Below are 23,297 nucleotides of genomic sequence, written 5' to 3'. Positions count from 1 at the left end.
GGGTGGGGTGCCGAGAATCGCGGGGGTGTGTGTGTGTGCCGTGAATCGCGGGAGTGGGGGTTGCGGGGGGTGTGACGCGAATCGCCACAAGAAAAAATCAACACAGAAAGGTCAACACATGTAAATGTTGACATAAGTGTGGCACTTCATTGGTGTCCATGTCGACACATGAGAATGAATATGAAAATATTCAAAAAATGACAAAAAAACTTCAAAAACTCATGTCAACCTTTTTCATTGTCGACCATAGCCATGTCAGTGTTTTCCATGTGCAATTTAATTCTGGAGCTGCCGCGAATCACGTGGGGGTGCCGCGAATTGCGGGAGGGGGGGTCGCGGGGGTGGGTGCCGCAAATCGCGGGAGGGCGGGGTTCACAGGGGTTCCGGTGGGGGGTTGCCGCGAATTGCGGGAGGTGGGGGGTCACGGGGGGTGCCACGAATCGCGGGAGGGGGGGTTGCGGGGGTGTGACACGAATCGCCACAAGAAAAAATCAACACAGAAAGGTCAACACATGTAAATGTTGACATAAGTGTGCCACTTCATTGGTGTCCATGTCGACACATGACAATGAATATGAAAAAATTAAAAAAATTAAAAATAAATCTTCAAAAACTCATGTCAACCTTTTTCATTGTCGACCATAGCCATGTCAGTGTTTTGCATGTGCCATTTAATCCTGGGGCTGCTGCGAATTGCGGGGGGGGGGTGCCGCGAATCGCGGGAGGGGGGTCGCAGGGGGGGTGCCGCCAATCGTGCAAGGGGGGGTCGCTGGGGGGTCCTTTTTGCCGCGAATCGCGGGAGGGAGGTCGCGGGGGGGGGGGTGTTTCCGCGAATCGGGGGGGGGGGGGGTCACGGGGGAGGGTTTGCCGCGATTCGCGGGAGGGGGGGGGGCGCGGGGTGGTGGTTATGCCGCGAATTGCAGGAGGGGTCGTGGGGGGGTTCTTTTTGCAGCGAATCGCGGGAGGGGGGGGTCGCGGGGGTGTTTTTGCTGCGAATCGCGGTAGGGGGGGTCGCGGGGGAGCGGGTATTTTTGCCGCAAATCGCGGGAGGGGGGGGGGGGGGGCGGAGGTTTTGCCGCAAATCGCGGGAGGGGGGCGCTCACCTGGTGGCTGTGGAGTAGCAGTGCTGGGCAACATGGGAAGGCAGTGGGTGTCTGGCACTGTCTGTGGGCTCACTGGGCTGGTTCTCTGTCACATACCTCCCAACATGACCCTCTCCAGGAGGGACACAATGCTCTGTTTCTAGACTTCCCCTTAATGTATGATTGCCATCACCTGTTTTAAACAGGTTAATTTCTCAGAAAGGTGTTCAGCACAGATGAAGGCAATCACACATTAAGGGGAAAGTCCAGGAACAGAGCGTTATAGACACAGACACCCACTTTGAGTGACAGATGTAGCCAAATATATAGGAGATATTAAAAGCTACGTTTTAAATTCTACTACCATTACTTAAAAGTTTTTTCTACATAAGCGTGCCCCCAAACAAAGGAGAGTACTTTTTCTCCCCCCTCTTTTCCTATACTCCTCAGACTGTGGCCAGGCCCCCAGCTGACGCTCCGCCCAACTGATCTCCTCAGATTGTGGCCAGGCCCCCAGCCGACACTCCGCCCAGCTGATCTCCTGAGACTGTGGCCAGACCCCCAGCTGACGCTCCGCCCATCTGATCTCCTCAGACTGTGGCCAGGCCCCAGGGGACACTCCACCCATCTGATCTCCTCAGACTGTGGCCAGGCCCCCAGCCGACGCTCCACCCAGCTGATTTCCTCAGACTGTGGCCAGGCCCCAAGCTGACGCTTTGCCCATCTGATCTCCTCAGACTGTGGCCAGGCCCCCAGCCGACGCTCCACCCAGCTGATCTCCTCAGACTGTGGCCAGGCCCCCAGGGGACACTCCGCCCAGCTGATCTCCTCAGACTGTGGCCAGGCCCCAAGCTGACGCTTTGCCCATCTGATCTCCTCAGACTGTGGCCAGGCCCCCAGCCAACGCTCCACCCAGCTGATCTCCTCAGACTGTGGCAGGCCCCCAGGGGACGCTCCGCCCAGCTGATCTCCTCAGACTGTGGCAGGCCCCCAGGGGACGCTCCGCCCAGCTGATCTTCTCAGACTGTGGCCAGGCCCTCAGCCGATGCTCCGCCCAGCTGATCTCCTCAGACTGTGGCCAGGCCCCCAGCCGACGCTCTGCCCAGCTGATCTCCTCAGACTGTGGCCAGGCCCCCAGCCGACGCTCTGCCCAGCTGAACAGACTAAACAGCATTCCCTGAGTCCTGTGATGAGCATCAGCTGGCTGTGACTATGCAATTACTAGCCTGAGCATGATATATTTTTCAGAAGCCATCAGTGCTGACACAGTCTACGGTATTCCTGTAGTTACACCCTGTGCGAATGATCTGTTCGCACGTCCTACTTTTGGCTTCACATTTTTTGCGACTGGAACGCCCGCGGAACACTCACTACATGCAGGAATTGCATGCCCGTCTTATGGACATGCCTCCACCACTCCTTCTCCTTGTTATGAAATAGGTTCGCTCTTGATATAGAAAATAATGCGATCGTAAATACTGTGGGCCAGGTGTATCAAGCTTCAAAAAGGGATAAAATGGAGAGTGATAAATAACCAGCCAATCAACTCCTACCTGTCATGTTACAATCTGGGTTTGAAAAATGACAGGTAGGAGCTGATAGGCTGGTTGTTATCGCTTTCCATTGTATCACTTTTTCAAGCTTGATACATCTGGCCCTGTATCTGTAATGTATCACCTACGGTTGATTATAGGGATGGCCATCGTTGCCATTGCCATCAATGGTTGCCATTGATGGCAATTCTGCAACTTGCCATCGATAGTGCTTAACTATGCAATGAAATGACAATCAATATTTTGACATATCGATGGTAATCCATTGTATTTGATTGATTGGCCTGTGGGCCAATAAAAAAAGGGAGGGGGGGCTTCGTGAGTGTCAGGGGGTGGAGCTATGCTCCGTGTCCCGGCACTTTGAAAAAAAAAAAAAGCAAAACATTGTTTTGCTGTTCCATCGATGGAGGATAACCATCTGGTTCTCCCCCATCGATGGCAAAGGTATTCGACATCGGCCATGAACCATCAATGATTTTGAATCATCGATGGTCGATGGCCATCCCTAGTTGATTAGCGTCTAGCTTATCCTCAGGCCCAGTATGACCTTTTTACTTTTACTGTGCAGTTTTTTCAAGTGTGTGCAAACCCTCCTTTAATGGTGTTTCCAATTCTCCCCGATGTTGTAGCAATTCATCAGCAATGGCGGAAATAGTTTAGAAACCATTTATCGTCAGCATTGGAAGGTACCAGTTACTATTATTGTTTCTATGCTCTCATTAGATACCAATGCAGCTCTCTGAGGGCTCCATCCGCTGTGTGCCAGTTCCCCTTTGTTCTCTGACACCCTGGGAGCCGCTCCGTCATCTGCTTCCGCTCATCTCATGCCTGTCACGTAGCCACAAATGTGCGTGCGCCAGCTTGTAGTGTTTACATGGTGGCTCTATGCCAGCCAGACTTTGTGCCAACCTGTGCCATGGCTGTAGTGATAGATTAACAAAGCCAACAAATAATCGCTTTAGTTATACCTGCATGCTTATTAAGTGACATCTTGTAAAATAGCCACTTCAATACCTAATCCGCTGCGTTAATATGAGCTTCTATGCCAACATCTCTACTGCAGGAAACAATACAGTGAGATTCATGTATCAGCACCGATGCCAAGCAGCCCAGGAGGTCAATGCAATGACGTCATTTACTCGCAAAAAGCCATGACATCATATCAGTGGGAGGCTTCAGGAGGAGACACATTTCTGATCTAGCTCTGAGGATTATAGACATACATTAGGCTAACTAATCCTAAGGAAAAGTTGGTACCGACTTCCCCTGAGCTCCCCCGGCAGCTCCCCGGAGAGGATTTGGCACTTTATGATTTATCACATGTAACCAGGGGGAGCTGCAGGCGGGGTAGTGGCAGGAGAGCAGGGTCCGGGGTAGTGGCAGGTGGGGAGCGGGGACCGGAGAGCAGGGAGAATAGAGAAAAAAAATCTATTCAAAAGGCTGGGCGACCGCTGGCTGAGCTCTCATCGTTGCTACCCTGGACCCTGCTCTCCTGCCGCTACCCCACCTGCTACCGCGCCCAACCCTGCTCTCCGGTCCCTGCCAGCCGCACCAAGGCCCCGAGCCCTCGGACCTTCGGGTCTGATCCGATGAGCACAGGGCAATGCATCGGATCAGATCGGATGTCATACACTATTTGGGCGATTTCACCCGTTTTCTCGGCCAGATCCTCCAGAATCGGGTGAAATCGGGCACCAAATCGGGTAGTATATGGGGGCCTTTAGAAGATGATTGACTGGCGCATATTTCAGTGGCTAACGCGCTCATACATTTTACAGTAGTAACACACTTTCTTGTATAAGGACCACCAGGAAGGTGCAAATCATGACTTCTGATTGCAGGTATTATCTTCTCTTTGGCCGTATCTAAACAAGGAATTCCTCCTTAAATGCATATCTGGGGGAATCTATGGAGTTTGCGCATATTTAGGACAGTGGAGACTGGCCAGCTGTCACTACTGGCAAATGCCATCAGGGCATGTACCCGGATGGGGTGGTCCGACCACACAAAGAGATTGGCCGGCCAAAGACAAGTCTTTCTACTCTTTGCTCGCCCTCCGTCCATTCGTCATTACTATCATATGATGATTTTTCACATTTCCCTTGGTTTTGTAAACGTACAGTTGACTGTGGCGTATGCCTGCGTGTGCTGCTTAATGTATCCCTTACTGCAATGCGATCCTGGCTGGTAATATGTCCCCCGGATTGCATTGTATATGCGATCCATCATAAATGGGACCCTGAGGGTTTTCCAAATAATCTCTATGACAGTGAGAAACACCACATTGGGATTACGGCTGATGATGACACTAGGCAGGTGAGCTGACGCAGAACCGTTAAGTCATAACATAAAAGACAGCGCAAAAAAAATTATAAAAAAAGACCATTGAAAATAATAATAATAACAGTATCAGAAACCAAAATATAACTGTGGAAATTAGCGCTGACGTGTAATACGGACCGTCCAAGAGCGGCTATACACAGTGCCGCACAACCTACAGAGTATTAGTCAGACCACAAAATGAGTTACAAGCTTGACAATGTCTTGTAAATGATGGCAGTCTTCTCAAGCGATTCTCTAAGCTATGCGGATCCTGAAACACTATCCATTGGTTAGCCTGCCAGTAGTTCCCGTAATTACAGGATCAATGTCCCAGTGCTAATTGTATCTCTGTATGATTATTCCTTACCACAGAGTTTGGAGAATTAGGCACAGTGTTGAAGTGATGCCCACAACCTATAATATCTCTTCAGAATAAAATAGAACTAAAAGACTCAAGTAGAAATACATTCCTGTGGTATTAGAGACGGTCCCAACCCTTTCCAGCCAATTCGTATATATCATATTCATCTACCAGTATGTGGGTCCTGGGGGTAACGGAGCAGGAGTAGAGCTGCCCAGTTATAATAATCAGTAGATGCATTATCAAGTGCTGAGTTATGGAAAATAATTCATTTATATTCTGGCACATTAGGATATGTTACTGTCATGGAGGTCCCATTTGTGTGATATTTATTGGAAAACATGGCACCAGAGGCGTAACTATTAAATATGCGCCCCTTGCCGCGAATTTTGGCAGCGACCACACCCCCAGTAGGGTTAACAACCACCCAAACCCCTTACCCCTCCGCATCATGCCGATACCTCCTGACGCATCTGTCTGCGGCCCTGGCTCTCCCAGCTCCTGCTGCTGATGAAAAGTGACACTCAGAAAATGGGTGCCCCCATACAGCAGACCGTTTTTAAGGATGCTAGAGGAGGCTGCCGCCTCCTTTAGCATCCTGAAAAACTGTCTACAGTACGGGGGCAGCCATTTTTTTTTATTAGCAGAAGGAGCCGGGAGAGTCATGACCGCAGAAGATGCGCCAACGGCAGGTCCCGGCAGACGGCAGTGGGTAACAATAGCCCTGCAGACCCCCCCGGTGCCCTCACTTTCTCAATGCCTTCCCGCCACCACGGGAGCTGTGGGGCTATAGTTACGACACTGCATGGCACCTTAGAATAAAGTGGGACAGCAAATATGTCAAAGATCTGAAGACTGACGCGTTTTGTAATAATGTAAATAACTTCTTCAGGGTAACCTAAGAACCTGCTCATATAAGCACCATTCATCACCACCGTTAATATTCATGAAAAACTTACAGGCAGCTAAAACATTCACTAATGAAGGCTGTGAAGCAGCATAGACTAATGACAACTGTAACACATAAGCCACACAAACCACAGTAAGATAATATCACCTCAGTTGTTGCGATATAGAGTTCCGATTGAGTTCCCCAAGTCCCCTCCTCCTACCCGCAGAGTACCAGCCTGTTACAGAGAGCTTATGCCCTCCTCAGTATCGTACCTGGTGTAAAGTGTAGGGATGGCCCTGATTTAGCATCTAGCCCTTTGTGTTACCTTCTGCCCCCATCAGTGCTGGGAGATCACTCTTCACATGCTCCAGCATTGTTCACAATATATATATATATATTTATAAAAGGGACTTGACCATGTGCCCTTTAAAGGTTAGCCAAGCCCCTGTGTTGGCTAGCCAGCCCTCCACTGGTGGCTGACCACACCGTTAAGCATAGGCCCCTAGCACAATAGCTCCCAACTTTAGGAGGTTGTAAGTCAGGACATGCCTAAACAGAGGCCGTGGCTATAAAGGGTGTGGGGCCTTGTTTGGAGGGGTAGGGCATTTGACTAAAGGGTGTGACCTCATGACTTAACCCCATTTCATAATTTTGGACGCATGCCCTGCGCCCCCTCCATGCACGTGTTAGATGTTTAGTGATCATCGGCTCCCTACCTGACCCCCAGGTGGGACAGCAGGACAGTATCCCGTTGGAATCAGGGCAGTTGGGAGGTAGGCCTTCCACTGCTTACCTTTGGTGGACCCTTCATGTCAAAGCCCTGTGCAGGTACGGAAGTTTATAACCACGAAAACAATGAACCCCCTTCCCCATATTCTGATATGTGCCCTTTGACCTGTTGCTGGGGCACGCTGTGTCGGCACTACATCATAGCACCAGCCGACTTGTTTTTACAAGATACCATTACACATTGCTCAGAAATCCGCCAGAATTACTGGGTCCTGACCAAACAGAGAAAAAGAAAACCTCACCGGTTTCCTGAGTCACCACTGGGAACATGGCCGCTTTTGTCACAGATTCCAAACTATTTCTAAGCCCGGTGATGTTCTTGGGAAGGCCGAGAAGCTTTGGGTTTGGTTTCACAAGAAACATAACTTGGCAGAAGAGGGGCATTTTTCTCAAGTGTGCAAAACAAATCTTGCTGCCCAGGGAATATGACAAGTGTCTTAATATAGTACTAGTTTGTTTTTCCTTAGTGAAAATAAAGAAATGTTTTGTCATAGGCTATTATTATGCTTTCTGCGTATGGTGCCAACACATTATTCAGTGCGGTTCAGTCACAGAGTGTTTTCTTCGGCCCTTGCCCTACAGTAGAATCTCTCTGTCGCAGGCGTACAAACAGGCACTGGGGCCGATTTAGTGAAGTACGATAACTTTCCGATCATTATTTAGACCACAAGTGGGAATTGGAGCAGTAGATGCAACCCTGTGCAGGCCCAACGACTGTGGTCGTCAAAGGGGACACATGTACTGAACCCCAGGCTTCAGAGGTGCCCCAAGAATCTACACACCCAAAGGGCCGCCCACTACACACCCAAAGGGCCACACCCACTGCTCTATGAATCTACACACCCAAACGACCATACCCACTGCCCAAAGGGCCCTGGCAGGAGGGTAAAGCAAGGCTCAAGCATGGTCCCACCTTCTACACCCCCCTTATAATCCACTCTTATATACCAGCCTTATAATGCAGCTGAGTTATACATAGAATTGGCAGCTATTTTGAGGTCTGTATTAGCAGCGTTGCCTAGGAAATCCCAAGGAAATGGCGCCATTGCTAAGAATGGAGCCTCCCAATACAGTAGCAGCCAGACACATCACTTTGTGCTTTGCTTGTGCGGCTGGGTACTTGCACATTAATTGCTTGAATACTAATGTATTTTTGTTTTTCCCACATAATGGCTGCATCTGTGGTAGATAGACAACAGGTGCCGTTGCATGTCATGGGCCTGATTTGCTCATGCCCTTGAGTGTTTTTTTTTTGCCACTGTGTGCGACCTAAAATCCATAAAAACGTTTACAGAGTGTACAATTTTCGTACCTCGACAACAGGTCCTACCTTCTGACGTCAGATGAAAGACTCAGATGTTCCCAAAATCACGCTGGCCTGAACAAAACAAAAATTAGAGTGTTTCCACTCTAAAAAACCTTCACCGGTTGAATGAATGGTCACCATCGGCATGAAGCCTCTGTCACCCAGTTTTCACTGATGCAGCACACGCATGCTGAGGTTAGGTGACCTCCCACAGCCATGTGAGGTCCACCAGGCCGGTACTTACGGCCAGATGTATCAAGCTTCAAAAGTGATAAAATGGAGAGTGTCCACCATCAATGGTCATAAACCATTGATGGACGATGGCCATCCAAAGACCCTCGTTGGTAACTTATATAATAGCAATAGGACAGAATGATGAAGTTCTTTGCTCCTCATGTTGTGGTTGTTGTTTATCTGCAACTCTCAGCCCGGTGGGACATACAATAGAATATTCAGTTCCCCACATTGGAAGAAAACAAGTATCTCCACCAAACTACACTGAACCGCTCTGCTTGCGGCCTCATCATCTCTCATTAATATCTGAGTCAAACAGTCCGTGCCTTGATCCGACTTGCGAGCACACAGATGTTACGGGCAACAAACCTGTAGGAGCAAACAAATCATATCATGTCATGTTGTTTTATAACAATTAGAAGAACAGAGGACAAGCAATGAATTATCATTGAGAGCTGGAAGCTAAAATTATGGCTTGAAGTACATTCAAAATCAGCAGACGTTTGGCAGAAAGCTAGTGCAACTATACAAACACAACAATAATAGTTCCTTTCTTCTGCAGTAATGAGCTGGCTCCGCAGACGGATCTCATGCGGCTTCTGCTAGATAGAGTTAGCAGGAGGTCATGTTGGAGGACTGCACAGCTATAGGGTGCGGGTCAGTAACAGCTTCGTCATTTCAGAACCATGTTTCATATTTACTGTTTTCTGGATGATCCAGACTCAGGGTCGACACAGGACCTATGCTGCTTCCCAGGCCGTATGTGGTGTCCAGTTCTGGTGCTGTGACCGCAGAGACGTCAGTGGCCGACACAGGATCTATGCTGCTTCCCGGGTCGTATGTGATGTCCAGGTCTTGTACTGTCACAACAGAGACGTCAGTGGCCGACACAGGACCTATGCTGCTTCCCGGCTGTATGTGATCATGTCCAGGTGTGGTGCTGAGAGCACAGTGACGTCAGTGGCCAACACAGGACCTATGCTGCTTCCCGGGCCATATGTGATGTCCAGGTCTGGTGCTGTGACCGCAGTGACATCAGTGGATGACACAGGAACTACAGTATGCTGCTTCCCGGGCCGTATGTGATGTCCAGGTCTGGTGCTGAAGCAACAGGCGGGGGGTGAGCATGTCTCGCCCCTCCTACTGTGCCCAGCAGCCTCCTGCTCAGACATCTGCAGGGGCTGACAGGCTCCGCCTCCTCCCTGCACCCGGGAGAGGTGCAGGGAGGAGGAGGTCATTGGTCTAGGCAGCACAGCTGGATGCTGCCCAGACAGAGGTGAGGGGGGGGGGGGGTGGTGCAGATCGGTGGGGGTCTCGCTGGGTGGCAGGGGATGTGAAACAAAGACCATAGGCTTCTATGGGGTTATGCCAGCTAGAGCTGGTGTAACCCCTGCAGCGAAGCCCCAGTGGTGGGGATTTACTGCATATGGAAATGTGGTTAAACACCCCCCCCCCACCCAAAACTTGTTTTTTACCGCTTTTTTTTGTTTAGTGCATCCTGCCCCAGGTCTTGTGTTGTGACCACAGTGACGTCAGTGGCCGACACAGGACTTATTATATATATATATATATATATATATATATATATATATATATATATATATATATCATATCCCCTCTTAGATCCCTTTTTTTTATGTAAACGTACCTAACTTGGCTGGCCTTTCCTCATAACCCAATGATTCTAAATCCTTCATTAGTTTTGTTGCTCTTATCTGAACCTTTTGAAGTTCCAATATGTCCTTTTTAAAAAGTGGTGACCAGAACTGAACATTACATTCTAGATGAGGCCGTACCAATAACTTTTACAGTGGAATGATTACATGGTCTTCCTTCGCCTCTATGCCCCTTTTTATGCATGATAATACCTTATTAAACTTAGCTGCTGCTCCTTGTCATTGAGATATTTTTGCAAGCTTGTAGATCAGAGGTTCCCAACGTGGGGGTACACTGGGGGTACACTGCAAACTGATTGGGGGTACTGTGGATATTTTAAAGTGAGAAGAGGGGTACTCATAAATGAAAAGCCTAATCAAGGGGTACAGGAGAGAAAAAAGGTTGGGAACCGCTGTTCATGGATCATAGATCTCTTTCAACCCTTGTTAGGAATACTTGGCTACAGTATTAACATTTACCATATTAACATACTTTAACATATTAATTTTCTCTTCTCAGTTTATGCAAAACAGAATATTCTGTCTCTTGTAAGTCCACATCTCAATTTAAATTTACTTGCCGTCCACTCCATTCCATTGTCTATACTGCCCTTGGGCCTCTCATCTACTTGCAGTGCAAATTATAGGTACTGTAACTTCAATTCCATTTTTGAGCTACAGTATATAGTTTTAGGTTCAGGGTTTACACATTTCAAGCAGTTCTCAAATGGACTTGTCCTACAACATTAAGATACGTTCAATGGTTCTTTGGGTTCACCAGTTATTATAGACAATTCATCTAAGGGTTCTCCACCAAGCAGAATGGTGTCCTGAAGCCATTTCAGCCTTCCAACAACTCAAACAAGCCTTCACCTCCACTCCTGTTTTTCATCAACTGGATACTAACATGTGAAGTACATATAACATTTAAGTATGCAGACAATACATTACAGTACATGTACAAAGATGTGCTACAGTGCAACTGATATAGCTAGCATACATTACTGACTAAACAGGCTCAGGGTGACACAGTTTAAGTTATAAACATAAAAATGTATAAGCTGCTAATATATTCGCAATCACTCTCCATCAAATGATTGTCATAGTGTGTGCAGTGGGCGAGTATCCCAGAACTTACTCGGTGGCTACAAAGAAACTGGCCAAATAGGGATGGAGCTGACATCAGAGGTCGTTCCTGGTAATGGCTGGACCAGCCTGTGTTTTTCCTTGACACTCCCTGTAAATGACCAGGTGCCACCCCCGAACGCCAGTCTTTCATTCACCCTGCGCACGACCAGTGATGAAAAGCCGAGAAAAAATGGGAGAACAAGTTTCAGCAGACACCAGGTGGTACAATGGAGGTTCACTCCACAAAGGTCTGACTCTAGTACAACACTATCCTTCAGCTTGTCTGCAGCAGTGTCCTGAACTCCTTTCAGCTGTTCTGAATCAGCTCCAGTCCGGTCAATCCAGTTACTCCTCCGGAATTATTTCTTCATCTCTTCAGCTCCAGTCCGCTCAATCTGGTTATTCCGCTTGAACTATTTTTTCATGCTTCAGCTCCAGACTGTTCAATCCGATTATTTTTCTGGGAATAACATTCTTCAGTCGCATTAGCGTTATTCGGACTTGCATTTCTATTCAGTTTGGCCATCTTCGACAGTTCATCCCAGTGGCCAGTTAGAGAACCAGACAGGGGCCACGACCTGCATGTCAGGTCCCGCAAGAGTCCATACTTTCTTGCTGGAGTTCCATGGCGTGTTAAAAGTCTGTGCCCCTTTACTGGGTCACGCCCATCTCTTTACTGGTTCCTTTCACTTCCTCCATTTATACACAAGCAATATATTAAACATGGTAAATTACAACTTCCAAGTTCCAATACATTGAGTGCTCAAGACCTCCAGTCGGGCCCACAACCGCTCACTTCCGTGACTGGGGAGGGAAGGGGTAATGTGCAGGTTGTGGGGGGTTTAGGTGGTAGGAGAGAGGGCATCTCGCCGCACAGTAAGTATACTTATACCACACAGTAAGTATAGTAAGATGATGTCAGCGGTCTTCTATTCACTACCATCCCGCCCGCCAGTCACACAAACTGAATCCCAAAAAAAAAGGGTTGCCTAGGCAACTGACTGGGCTCTTATATGGGTCACAGAGCAGCTACTTGGAAGGGAAAAGCAATCCCTCAAAAACAAAGAAATAAGAAAAGAGAAAAAGTAGCACTGTACACCAATGAGAAAATGAAAATAAGTAATATTTAATAGGTACTTCTTTACTTTCACGGCGCCAGCATGGCGCCGCGCGTCAGAGTCCCCTTGCGGGGCTCGCTTCGCTCGCCCACGCTGCGGGCTCGGTGGCTCGCCACGCTAATTAAAATCAACTCCATGCCAACATGGATAGTGGAGGTATGAACTATCCATGTTGGCATGGCGTTAACTTAGTTTATTTTACTTAATTAGTGGCGAGCGTAACCCGGAAGTACGCGCGGCGCCATGCTGGCGCCGTGAAAGTAAAGAAGTACCATTTAATATTATAAAAACAACAATAAAATAATGTACTTTTACGGGCACAAGACGCCTTTGACAATTCACGATAAATTTGTAGGATCCGTTCCTATGAATGCTGCCAAAAATGAAGTTCACACATGCAAAGTAAGTCTCCAATAAATAAGTCTCTCTAAAAAAATGGTAGATATAATTACCGCAGTTCGACCCCTTGGGGAATTAATCCAGTTTGGAGGCATAGCAGCAGTATCCTCCATTTTGGTGGTATTGGAGAGAGTTAAGTTCATCTGGAGTCACACGTTTATAAAGCAGACCTTGGTCCGGATCCAAGGAAAGGTGCAAAGTGAAGATCAGTCAGTGTCCAGATTCCCTGACGCGTTTCGCTGTATCCAAATACAGTTTTAAAAAAGCACACTCATTATTTTAAAGTATTGTTCCGTATCCTTTACCTAAATTATATGGGGGAAGGTCTCACCCATGGGTTCGCTTCTGTGCTGATGTGGTCTATAATGAAGCTCGGCAGAGATATATTTCCACAGAGGCCGAGTAAAGTACTAGCACTACTACACTGAACATTGGTGGGCAGAATCTGTGTGATGAGAAAGCAAACGTTATAAACTGATATAAATTCATGTATAGACGCCAATTGGGAAACACTGTAGGTGTAAGTATGTAACGGTAGTTTGTCTTTTTGACGCCAAAGTTCTAATTTTAAGTGTAACCATGGTAACAGCAGGTGGACACAAACAGTGTTATAGCTGAGAAATGGGACAGAGAAGTGCACCCAATGTGATCACATCAGACCATACTCTGAAGTGGATTATCTACTACTCCATAGAGTACATTGCTACAGTGCCCCACAGCTCCACACAGTGGTTGGCCTCCCCCGTAATCATATCACCCAAAGGTCCCAAATTTGGTCCATTGAGTTCGACCTATCTGACTTGTAACTACTTCCTACCTCATATCTATAGGATTCCCTTAGTAACCAGAAAGGTATCCAATTTTGATTTAACTTATATTCACTAACAGTAGTTGCTGTAACCACACCACCGGCAATGCGTTCCAGAATGTTACTGCTCTAATGGTGAAGAATCCTCTTCTTAAATCAGTACGGAATTTATTTTCTTCAAGCCTCAGTACATGCCCCCGTGTCCTAAGTATAGGCCTGTTAGTGACCAATCATCTCCCAGTTCCATATGATTCCCAATTCTGTATGTGAACATACTAATCATATCACCTCTCAGCCTCCGTTTCTCCAGTGAAAACATAATCAGCCTGATTAACCTATCTTTGTATTCTAGTGATTCGAGACCTTTTACTAGCTTAGTCGCCCCTTCTCTGTACCTGTTCCAATTCATTTATGTCCTTTTTAAGGCGCGGTGCCCAGAACTGAACACAATATTCCAAGTGTGGTCCCACCAATGCCTTGTAAAGAGGCACTATCACACTGGCATCCCTTGAATCCATTCCCCTTTTAATGCATGTCAGTGTCCGGTTTGCTTTTGCTGCTGCACATGAGCAGTGTACACTATTACCCAAGTTTTCCTGTATGATGACCCCCAAGTCCTTCTCTACAGCAGACTTCCCTATAATAACTCAATTTAGCCTATAAGTAGCTTGTTCATTTTTGTACCCATAATAAATTACTTTACATTTATCAACCACCTTTCCAGTTTAATTACAGTAAGTCACAGTCAGTAGTGTATCCACATCCTCTCCTGAGTTAATTTCCTTACTCAATATTGTGTCGTCCGCAAATATTGCAATTTTACTCTCTATGTCACTTCCTATATCATTAATGAATATATTAAACGTAGTAGTACAGTAGGACATTTAAACATATATTAATTGTAGTGGGGGAAAAGAATGTCCGCACCTAATTCAGTATGAATTGCTAATCACCGATTTCCCAATTAGGACGATTATCGAGTGACTACAATTGCACATGTGTGGCTGCAATTAGCGATAAAATTCCTGGTTGCTAAGTAGTCAAAGTTTGATTGGCAGGAAGCCGGTGTTTCTGGGCGTAAACCTGCTGTTTTCTGGGTGTGTTTCAAAAGCCACAGGCTCTCAAAGGTGATAAAATGGAGAGACATAACAACCAGCCAATCAGCTCCTACCTGTCATGTTACAGGCTGGGTTTGAAAAATGACAGGTAGGAGCTGATTGGTTGGTGGCTAATCACTCTCCATTTTATCATTTTTGAAGGTTTATTACATCTTGCCCTCTGTCTCAGTGGTGGTTTTCTACTGGCATTCGACAGCGACTTCTCTAATTAATGATCCACGCTCAATTAGTCCCTATTAGCACTGTGCACCCCTCGCTACCCACTGTACCTCCCAAATGTATGTTTTGTGTGATAATCCAATGAAATATTTACACATGTATTTGTGAATGATAGCAGTCATTCAGTTACACAGCCAGCTTCAAATATCAGGTTTAACGATCCTTTAAATCCAAGCGTATTCCATACAGTACGGAACCTTAAACAATGCAGCACTGATAACTTTACTGTGTTTACGGCCCCTCAGGAACAATAGTTCTGCGCAATAGTTTAAACAGGTCCCTACTACAAGTGGTGTATTACAGTGTTTTATGGCCCCGGCATGGAAACACTGAGGTGTTTTATGTTGTGCATCTATTTTCGGCCGAGACAAAAACAGGAATTTTTTCCCATTGAGCACAGAAGTAGGAGCTATTTCACAGTGTGACAAGTTTATATTCGGCGGGCCTGTTGCAGAGCCCATTAGAGCCTTACCATGTATGGATGATAATATCTGCATTTCGGGTGTTCCCGTCACCTAAAATGTTACTTATAAATGCATTTAGCTAATTGCACATTTTATATCCCTACCCTCAAGTAAGAACTGTCCCACAGAACCCTCGGCCAGAGAAGGTGGATCTCCGCCGTCTCCTGAATCAAAGACGTATTGTTCCGAAGTGGCTTCTTTTTAAAGAAAGTTTCTTAAACCCAATGCTACAATATGACCCTTAATGAGGTGGCTGGATCAAGTTCTGCTGCCAAGTTGGATACTTGGGGACAATGAATGAGTCCAGTTTCCAGGGTGTACTGTACATCTGAGAAAGGGGTGAGTGGAGGGGAGGGGGGGGGGATGAGAAGCACCGCTCTACGCTCTGTAATCCTGCCCCAGATGGCTTGCCGAGAGCGCGGAAAGAGAAGGTACGGAAAATCCATTGACTTATTCAACATGGGTGGGACCCCAAGCTAAATAAAACGTGTGAAAACAAGATTTCTGTGTCCTGTGATGCACATTTGTATATACGTTATCATCATTATTATTGCTTTCTTGCGAGCGGGTCACTGTTCTGTCACATCGCATTTCCCAGATGAGAGATTGTAGTTCTCCGTCCCGTACACATCACTGCTACATGATGCTTGGAGTTATGGGACCTGAGGGGAATGAATAAAAGGAAAGTATCTCAAGTTTCCCATTTGTACAGTACTGGAAGCCATCGCAACTGGAACTCCCAGCTCCCGAGGAGTTGCGTTGGGTGGGACAGTCATAGTGTGCAAGTGTTTTTTTCATTACTGGAGGATTATGAGAACGTGATCACCCAAATGACGTGGAAGAGGGCGAGGCGGCTGCTGGGGATGCTTCTCTCTGACTGGGGGGTTTTGCACGGCCATTTAGGGTATAAAAATGGGACAACTTTCTTGCACAGAGCACAAAGGTCACAAACGGTGATGCTATACAGGGGACTTGTACAAACAAATCAAACGAAGATGTTAACAACAACATCTCATTTTGCGGACTGTGGAGCCCATTTTTATAAGCGTTTTAGCTATTTAAAACTCATTGCATATGACAAATGGTGCTCCAGCCAATTAGCTCCCAACCGTCATCTTTCAAACATGTGACAATTAGGAGCTGGTTACCGGAGCACCATTTACCATATTCAAGGAGTTTCAAATAGCTAATTGATAATGGGCGTTTAAAAAAAAAAGACAGTTGGGAGTAGATTAATTGGGGATTTATTTATATCCACTTTCTCTCTCCCCAGGATTTGATATAAACCCCCAATTACTTTCATATATAAAAACTAAAGAAACATTTTTATTATCTATTTCTATGTTTTTATTTTTTTACTGTGATTCCATTGATTTATAGAAATGACAGGCCATGGGTCTGATTCAGTCCTGTTCGCTGGGTGCGAATGTACAGCCCAAGCGAGTATGAAAATACTGCGCATGCGCACCGATTGTACTGCTCAGGCACAAGGACTCCCTGCGGTGCAAGCCAGCGCCTTACGCACGGTGATTGACAGGCGGCTGGCGTTTTGGGTGGCAACCTGTCCTTTAATGGGAGGGTCAGGACAAAACACATGTGTGGACAGGCAGAGAGGCCCCCCGACATCAGCTCTGGCCCCATCTGCCTGTTTAACTGCAGCCGCCGAGTACGTCCAGGGCTATTCAGTCTCTGCACTTAAGGCCTGATTCAGACCTGTGATACGTACGCTTACACATCCACTCCCATGCGGCCGCAGGAAGGAAAAATCATCCGATGGCTGATCACCATCGAATGATTTTTCCTACGTTTGTAATGAAAGGTCAGTCAGGGCTGAGCGGTGTCTCTGGCACCAAGAGGTCTCCGCCAGTGGCGTAACTATAGCACCGCAGCCCCCACGACCGCGGGGGGGGGGGCGCTATGCATGTGCGGGCGCCGGGGGCTGCAGTGCTATAGTTACACCCCGCCGCCCGCCTCACCAACCCCCGCAAACCCCCCCATCCCCAGTCTTTACCTGTGTTCAGTAATCAGTACGTACGCGCTGGTCCCGGCTCCCTTCTTCTTCTATGAGGACCACCACAAAATGTCTGCCCCCATTTAGCAGACAGTTCTCTGAAACTGTCTGCTGTATGGGGGCGGACATTTTGTGGTGGTCCTCATAGCAGAAGAAGGGAGCCGGGACCAGCGCGTACGTACTGAACACAGGTAAAGACTGGGGATGGGGGGGGTTTGCGGGGATTGGTGCAGCGTGCGGCAGGCGGAGGGGCGGGTGGGTGGCTGGGCGCCCTCCCTTTAACGGCAGGGGGGGGGCGCCCAAAATGTAGTTACGCCGCTGGTCTTCGCTCTCACTACGCTGCCTGTGCAGGGTGAGCTGCACCGGAGTACCAGCTTTGTAGGAGCGAGGTAGGGTATGTGTGTATGTGTGTGAATCGATTTGTGTCAAATGTACGTAATAATTAATAAATACTATTCTCATACTTACCTACCGGCTCCCGACTTCTGCATGAGCCTCCCGCTGCCCCGCAATCCCCCTCCTTCCTCCCGGTTTTTGGTAATCCCCCCAGTGAATTTTGGACTGCGCATGCGCGCGTCTGTAACTGGCGGGGCCTGTATAGGGAAGTTACAGCCGGGCACCGCAGGGTTGAGGGGAGCGGTTGCCGAGCTGCTGCTGCTGCTGTCACTGTGCACGAGACCGGAAGCAAGTCTGTGCATTGAGAGGAGAGCTAGCAGCCGGGGCTTCACTGAGGCTGACCCCGCCCATCACAGGCTCCGTGTGTCAGCCCTGCTCTCACAGCTCCTCTGCCTGTGCTGTGCAGTGTGCTGACTTCCTGCACGTCCCTGGAAGGAAGAACACAGGCATGTGAGATGCTGTGGGTACTGAGGGGGGGCTGTATATAATGTGTATATGTATTATAGTGTGTGTGTGTGTACTCACTGGTTGTAATATGGGGGGAGGGGGGGGGGGTCTCTGTATAATTTACTTTTGTGTTGTGTGCAATGTGCTGTTTGTATTGAGTGTAATATGGGGGTAGGGTCTGTGTATAATTTACAAGTGTGCAATGTGCTGTGTGTAATATGGGGCTGTATATAATGTCATACCCTCCAACATTTGAAGAGTACAAATCGGTACAACCGCAGAAAAGGGGCGTGGTCACGAGTAAAGGGGGCATGGCCACGACCCCTAAACTAAAAAAAAAAAAAAAAAAAAACACTGCATCTGTATGAGGTGAGTAGGCTGCCCAGTGCCTACCTGTGTCCATCAGGCTGAGAGTAGTCAGCGGCAGTTGGTGTGCAGGGGCTGAGAGTGTATTCATGCAGGTGGCCTGAGACGAAGTAGGGGGAGAGAGGTGGTAGAGGGAGAGAAATGCTGCTGCTTACTGGACACACGGCACATAGGAGGAGGGTGGGGGTGGCTCTGTCATTAACAGTCAGAGAGAGGGTGAGACGCTCTTCCAACTGTCTCCTGCACTGCACTATCCTGTCATATACTGTGACAGGCTCAGCGCAGCCAGTAGCAGCAGCGGCGGGGCACAGCAGCAGTCGGCACTTGGCAGGGCAGGCGCAAACTGGCTCGCGTCGTGATAGGGTGTGTGACATGGCACCCTAAGCCCTCTGGGAGTTGTAGTTTGGTCGGCCACTCCCCCTCCCTGAAGAGCAGCCGGCTGTGAAAGAATGAAACTACAAACATATGCATGCCAGTTTGCCGGAAGCCAGAGGAGGAGCCAGTTATAAAAAAAAACCGGTACATTCGGTACACTTTGATTTAGCCGGTACAGACCGTTAAAAAACGGTACTGTACCGGCTAAATCGGTACAGTTGGAGGGTATGTAATGTACTATGGTGTGTGTGTGTGTGTGTGTGTGAATCTACTGGGTGCAATATGGGGGGTTGTATATTGTATTGTGTGCTCTGTGTATACTGGGTATTATAATGTACTATGGTGTTGTGTAATATGGGGGGCAGACTTGCCTCCCACTTTTAGCCCAAGACCCCCGCTGCCCTGCAAATTGAAAGGAAATTGGCTTGAAAGGAAGGATGTAGTCCCGTGGGAACAACCGAGCATGTGGCCTCGTCCCAAGTAGCGTGTAACCCCGCCTCAAGCAGCGCATCACCCCACCCCAAGCTGTGTGTCTGTTACCAGGCTTACATACAGCTCTATCTTGCTCAACATCCCCCTCCCCCATCCACGGCACCCCTGACCCCCCCCCCCCCATCCACGGCACCCCTGACCCCCCCTCCCTCACAGGTGCCCCTCTCCTACTAACTTTTCCTCACACGACCCGCTTCTCTCTACTCCTGACACTCTCTATCTATCTATCTATCTATCTATCTATCTATCTATCTATCTATCTATCTATCCTATATATTTGGCTACATCTGTCACTCAAAGTGGGTGTCTGTGTCTATAACGCTCTGTTCCTGGACTTTCCTCTTAATGTGTGATTGCCTTCATCTGTGCTGAACACCTTTCTGAGAAATTAACCTGTTTAAAACAGGTGATGGCAATCATACATTAAGGGGAAGCCTAGAAACAGAGCATTGTGTCCCTCCTGGAGAGGGTCATGTTGGGAGGTATGTGACAGAGAACCAGCCCAGTGAGCCCACACCCACTGCCTTCCCATGTTGCCCAGCACTGCTACTCCACAGCCACCAGGTGAGCGCCCCCCTCCCGCGATTTGCGGCAAAACCTCCCCCCCCCCCCGCACGCCCCCCCCCCTCTCGCGATTTGCGGCAAAAATACCCGCTCCCCCGCGACCCCCCCTACCGCGAATCGCTGTAAACCCTCCCCCCTGACCCCCCCCCGATTCGCGGAAAAAACACCCCCCCACGACCTCCCTCCCACGATTCGCGGCAAAAAGGACCCCCCCGCGACCCCCCCTTGCACGATTGGTGGCACCCCCCCTGCGACCCCCCTCCCGCGATTCGCGGCACCCCCCCCCCCTGCAATTCGCAGCAGCCCCAGGATTAAATGGCACATGCAAAACACTGACATGGCTATGGTCGACAATGAAAAAGGTTGACATGAGTTTTTGAAGATTTATTTTTAATTTTTTCATATTCATTGTCATGTGTCGACATGGACACCAATGAAGTGGCACACTTATGTCAACATTTACATGTGTTGACCTTTCTGTGTTGATTTTTTCTTGTGGCGATTCGCGTCACACCCCCCGCAACCCCCCCTCCCGCGATTCGCGGCACCCCCCGTGACCCCCCACCTCCCGCAATTCGCGGCAACCCCCCACCGGAACCCCTGTGAACCCCGCCCTCCCGCGATTCGCGGCACCCACCCCCGCGACCCCCCCTCCCGCAATTCACGGCACCCCCCCGTGATTCGCGGCAGCTCCAGAATTAAATTGCACATGGAAAACACTGACATGGCTATGGTCGACAATGAAAAAGGTTGACATGAGTTTTTGAAGTTTTTTTGTCATTTTTTGAATATTTTCATATTCATTCTCATGTGTCGACATGGACACCAATGAAGTGCCACACTTATGTCAACATTTACATGTGTTGACCTTTCTGTGTTGATTTTTTTCTTGTGGCGATTCGCGTCACACCCCCCGCAACCCCCCCTCCGGCGATTCGCGGCACCCCGGCACCCCCCCCGCGACCCCCCCCCTCCCGCAATTCGCGGCAACCCCCCACCGGAACCCCCATGAACCCCGCTCTCCCGCGATTCGCGGCACCCACCCCCCGCAACCCCCCCCTCCCGCAAATCGCGGCACCCCCCGCGATTCGCGGCAGCCCCAGGATTAAATGGCACATGCAAAACACTGGCACGGCTATGGTCGACAATGAAAAAGGTTGACATGAGTTTTTGAAGATTTATTTCATTTTTTGAATGTTTTCATACTCATTGTCATGTGTCAACATGGACACCAATGAAGTGGCACAGTTATGTCAACATTTACATGTGTTGACCTTTCTGTGTTGAGTTTTTCTTGTGGCGATTCGCGTCACACCCCCCGCAAACCCCCCTCCCGCGATTCGCGGCACCCCCCGTGACCCCCCACCTCCCGCAATTCGCGGCAACCCCCCACCGGAACCCCTGTGAACCCCGCCCTCCCGCGATTCGCGGCACCCAACCCCGCGACCCCCCCCTCCCTCAATTCGCGGCACCCCCCGTGATTCGCGGCAGCTCCAGAATTAAATTGCACATGGAAAACACTGACATGGCTATGGTCGACAATGAAAAAGGTTGACATGAGTTTTTGAAGTTTTTTTTTTCATTTTTTGATTGTTTTCATATTCATTCTCATGTGTCGACATGGACACCAATGAAGTGCCACACTTATGTCAACATTTACATGTGTTGACCTTTCTGTGTTGATTTTTTCTTGTGGCGATTCGCGTCACACCCCCCCGAAACCCCCACTCCCGCGATTCACGGCACACACACACCCCCCCGCGATTCTCGGCACCCCACCCCGTGACCCCCCCTCCCGTGATTCACGGCACATCCCCCGCGACCCCCCCTACCATGATTCGCCACAACACCCGCCCCCGTAACCCCCCTCCCGCGATTTGCGGCAACCCACCCCGCGACCCCCCCTCCCGCGATTCTCTGCAATCCCTCCCGCGATTCGCAGCATCCACCCCCCCACAACCCCCCCCTCCTGCAATTCGCGGCACCCCCCGCGACCCCCCTCCTGCAATTCGCGGCACCCTCCGCGACCCCCCCTCCCGCGATTCGCGGACACCTAAGTTGCAATACAGGGCATCTTTCATACAATTCTAACCATATTTCTCATATACAAACGTTCACAAATTAAGGGGGCGCAGCCCCTTACGACGGTGTGAGGAGCGCCCGTAGGGCGCGATGAATCACCTAGTATATATATATATATATTTAAAATGGAGGAGGCGCACACCGTAAGCATATATGTCAGTGGTTCCCATAAACTCCACACAGACATAGGCATTCATCCACACTCACGCTACTTATCTAAGAAATAAAGACGCGTACAACTGAATGGGCTTAAAGGGGACGGCTTATTTATTTTGAGCAGGGGCGGCCTATTTGAATCTAACTCAAATTTATGTCCCTGCTCTAACTAAGGTGGCGGGCAAAGAACGGCATGCAAGATAAATAACATTGCTGGAAAATAACAAAGTAATAAAAATAACAAACTCCGGATCTAAGGGTCTCCTGCCCTTAATTGCCAAGGACCGGCCACCTGCCAGCGTCCAAGACAACGGCACAATTTGTAAGCGGACTTTTCAAAAGGGGGCCAATTGCCCTTAAGGTCAGGGGGTTGACCTTCTGCTTCTGCCCCTGACCTCGCAATATCACTTAAGGCAGAGCTCACCACTCTGCCCGAGTCCTCAAAAAATTGGGCCACCTGCCCTAACTTACAAATGTCCGCAACAATTTACCCTATCCGAAGTAGATGATCGTTAAGGTCCAGATGTGGGCCCACCTGGATCGGTGATGCCCACATCTCGACATCAACCACCAGCTAAGTGTAGATACAGCTCTAATTTAAACTACCGTTCTTTCCGCCAAGACAAAAATAAGCCGACAACAACTAAACGAATAAATGCGCTCGACTTCTCAAAACGAATTCTAACCAACAATTGGGGCGGGAGGGAGGGCAACGTTTCCTGAAGCAAGAGGCAGAATCTTCTGGAAGCAAGAACATCACCCCATCAATCTCCACCTCTGACCTCAAGCAGCCTATCCTGGACCGTCATTCAAATCAGCCGGCCCGTCAATCAAGATAAGCCGAACCCCCGGACCCAGATCCAGTGTGTGAGCTAAGGATTCCTGCCAATAGCCAGGTGAGTTTATGCTGTTTTCAGCCAGACAAGCTGGCTTCTACAGTCTTAAACTCCACACAGACAT

At 48.7% G+C, this 23,297-nt stretch overlaps 1 long non-coding RNA gene across 1 annotated transcript; it reads right to left on the bottom strand.

Moving 5' to 3' along the window:
- Window positions 1-8,697: 8,697 nt before the first annotated feature.
- LOC146025728 (uncharacterized) lies at window positions 8,698-18,127 on the bottom strand. The gene is made up of 4 exons (XR_014454273.1): window positions 17,928-18,127; window positions 13,171-13,284; window positions 12,893-13,078; window positions 8,698-8,908 (listed from the first exon to the last, which is right to left on the bottom strand). It is a non-coding gene; the product is annotated as an uncharacterized LOC146025728 (long non-coding RNA).
- Window positions 18,128-23,297: the final 5,170 nt, after the last annotated feature.

This window comes from Crinia signifera, chromosome 1 (genome assembly GCF_055691185.1).
Source record: "Crinia signifera chromosome 1, ASM5569118v1, whole genome shotgun sequence".
Lineage (NCBI taxonomy): Eukaryota > Metazoa > Chordata > Amphibia > Anura > Myobatrachidae > Crinia > Crinia signifera.
The sequence above is the reverse complement of the archived record's forward strand: the minus strand, read 5'-3'. Positions and strand labels throughout refer to the sequence as shown.